The sequence below is a fragment of the Adiantum capillus-veneris genome, chromosome 21, assembly GCF_014529385.1.
Source record: "Adiantum capillus-veneris isolate H3 chromosome 21, ASM1452938v2, whole genome shotgun sequence".
Lineage (NCBI taxonomy): Eukaryota > Viridiplantae > Streptophyta > Polypodiopsida > Polypodiales > Pteridaceae > Adiantum > Adiantum capillus-veneris.
The window spans coordinates 116,287,667-116,291,442 of NC_140951.1; positions in this window are offsets into that span (position 1 = coordinate 116,287,667).

Consider the following 3,776-nt stretch of genomic DNA (forward strand, 5'->3'; position numbering starts at 1 on the left):
CTTGCCAGTACTGTTAGTCCCTCTTGTTTGCTAGGCTTCATTATGTCATATACAAGGTAGAAGATTTATAGTATAGAGATCTACTTTCTGTATACGGCCTTGTAGTAGCATGAAATGTTTGATAGGAAACTTTACACTTGATTGCTACTTTTGTTTAGTTACATCACCAACTTTTTTTGTTCTTATAGGACACCTCTAAGTTTTGATGACCATTCTCAATCAATTTTGACCGCATATTGTTGTTGAAGGCTAATGAACATTCTTTTCTTATCTTTGACATTACCCATTATGCATATGGCATTTGAGGCATACCTTGTGAAGTTTTGTCATTTTCTTGTACCTTATGTAGTCTGTTCATCACTTGGATTATGGATTTTCTTGTTTTTCTCAAGAAAATCTCAAAAACAAAATAAAGCAAAAATTGACTCAACAAAAAGCAAAATCATTCGATAGAATTCTAAACATTATGTACACTATACACATGTCCCTAGGGACTCATATATGTTTTTTATCTCCATACTTCTTTTGTAACGCTATTATGAGGGCATATACTCTAATTTTGTCAAAAAAATTTCACAATCAAATGCAAAAATTCACATTTTCCTCTAATATTCATATACTAGGTCCGCATTTAGAATGCCTTTCCCCCCCCTATTTGGAGTCCTCCTTGGCGACAGAGTATCACCAAGGGTATGTGTTGTGCTTGGGCAATCAAAAAATGTGCCTATGTAGGCCTTGTAATGTAGCCCTATTATGCATACACAATCAATGCATGGAAAAAATTATGATGTGCAAGATGTGGGTATAAGCAATTTGCTTGTTGGCATTTGCTGGTGAGGCTTCCTATTCTAAGAAATGTTATGATCCTTGAAGCTCATGTGCCATTTCGCTTGATTGAAGGTTGTAGAGATTTTTTTAAGGCTTACTTATCTGTTTGATGCTTCTTTGGGATCCATTTTAGCTTTGTGGTTGTTTGTCATATTTGGCATTGTTGTGCAGAGGGGGTTCTCTTCTAGCTGTACTATAATCGTAGGAGGAATTGAAATTAGAATTCAAGCGGTGGTGCAATAACATTAGTTCTATTGATTTCCTTTGGGACCCATTTATTTGTGACTATTGGTTGTTTTGTTGGTACTGCTCATTTGGGAACCCATACTTGTCCCTGCTTCGTTTGTGTCTTAAGAGACTTATTTGGGATCCACCTTGTCTTTGTGTGAGTCTTTTGTGGTCTTTGCTTCAGTCCTTGTATGCTTGGTTGAGGATGGGATTCAGACTTTGGAAGTTGACAATTGAACCATTTTTGGAATCCACATAAACTCCTAACCTCTCTATGCTTGAATCAACTTCTTTGACACCCACATTAGGAGATTTCGGAGGTCTTTTGGAGGGCCTTTTGGAAGAGAGAGCAAAATAATCTCCTCCAATGAGAGAAGAACCTATGTTAGGTAGAAAAATATATCGATATTAACAAAAATATAAAAGGTGTCCCTCTCCTCATTTAATAATCTAGTGGTCCTTGAAGACGATTACTCTCTTTCATTTAATGCGAGCACCTTTTTCAGAAGGTAGATGTGGTGCATTTGATACGGCTTATGTCATCACTAGAACTCAAAAATTTACAAAACTATCAAGTGGTGGAAGATTTTGAAACTTTTGATACTGTCAATGCGTCCGGAACGCTCAAATATCCTAGAAATGAATGTCCAATTGCCTCGCTCCGACATCCAAAAAGGCAAAGAATGTCAAAAACCCCTAAAAGAACATTTTACTAATGGCACGCAAGGGGGCATTCCAAAATTTTGGAATGCCTCGTCGCACGCCATTAGTAAAAAGACCCTTTTCTCCTCTTTTAGGGAGCTTTTTGAGAGGAAAATGTCAAAAAACCTCTAAAAAGGGGCTTTCTTGAAAGATAATTGTCCAAAAATCACTATAAGAAGCTTTGTACTAACGGCGTGCAGAGGGGCATTCTAGAATTTTAGAATGCCTCCTCGCGCGCCATAAGTAAAAAGCCCATTTTTTAGGGTTTTTGGACATTTTTTGCCTTTCCGAATGTCGGAATGAGACAAGTAGACATTCGTTTTTAGGGTATTTTGGCGTTCCAGACGCATTGGTAGTGTCAAAAGCCTCAAAATATATCAATATTTGATAGTTTGTGACTTTTCAACTTTCAGTGATGACGTAAGCTGCATTGAATGCGCCGCACCTGTCTCCTGAAAAAGACGCTCTCATTAAATAAAAAAGTGACCGTTTTCAAGGACGATTGGGAATATAAATCTACTTTTTAGAGTGTCTGGTTGTCCTTTTGGACGTACTCACAAGGTGCAAGTGCATTTTAAAAAAAGTTTCTAGAGAGAGAAATACAATTTTTTACAAGGCCCTCCAAATGCCCTCCGAAATTTTCTAATGAATGTGAGTTGCAAAAGCTTCCAACTTTGTGATTTTCTTATATGTTGTTATAGGCTGACTTTTTTTTTTGGTGTTGGATCTTGTGATTTTTCATCAGAGATCTTTGTCTTCTTGATCCATACCTGCTTCGAGCCAATCTGGCTCTTTGGTATCCAGATTTGTCAAACTTTTTGGTTCAGACTCATTGTTCTTTTCTTTTGTCATTCCTTGGTTGTCATAGAAGCTGCTAGTGATGATGATGACCTGAGTACCTGGTAGGGAATGCCAAAAGAATCATCAATGTTGCTACTATCCTTAGCAAGGTTGCATTCGCTTCCCTTCGTGGTTTGGCTGGTTATGGAAAGTTGATGTCTGTTTTGTTAGGAATGGATCGTGCTAGCTATGGTGGATGAAAGAGAGACATAGTGGACCAATGCGTGAGTGTGTGTGTAAGCAAGATTATCATTCAAGTGAATAAGGTTCCAAGATAGAATTAGCTTGGACTCATAAACACAATCTTGAATATTGACTTAGCTTAGCACAATAAGCTCACCATGGACAAGCATGTAGTGCAAAATGAAGTTGTTGTTTATTCATTCATGAAATGAGCTTTAAGTAGCTCTACAACCTTGCTCCACAGTATGTGGGATAAATCCACTTTCTTCTCCTTGACTCACACTTTAGGACAAAGCGCACACTTTACAATCCTCCCCTTAAGGTTTGGACTAAGACAAGATACTGAAGATGCATGATCCACACAGGCTGATAAGTTGCTATCCACACAGGATGGTCATATCCACATAGGCTAACAAAAATCCACATAGGATGGTGATATCCACATAGGGTGATAAAATCCACACAGGAAAAATCCACAAAGGATGGTGATGTCCACACAGGATGATAAGATCCACATAGTAAAAAGTCCTCCCCTACAAGTAGAGAGTCTGCATCTTCAAAATGGGTCTTCATAAAAGACAATGTTGCTCTCGTCTTCATCCTTTTTATCTTCTACTATGTGAGCTGATCCTCTGTCAGGTCTCTTGCCTTCGTTGCTTCTGTTGTTGCTTTCAATTGCTGCATTGTATGACTTCGTATCCTCCCCTTGAACGAGTGCTTCTGTCCCCCTTTTTGTTTTGCAATCAGGCTTTATTCCATGCATCATAACGGCATACAATAATATTCTAAAATATCCTATGAAAAGGTTTATGCAAAAATTAATGCTCTCTTCCATCTTGGTCATACTCTAAGAGCCCAAGCATGCGGTGTTTCCCATACACTTTGTCACAAAGTCTTCACACATGGAGAGATTTTAGCAATTTGGAGACTCTCCAATGCCAATGTCTATCCCGTTACAAAAGCACATAATGTCATCCATGTAGACAAATACAATT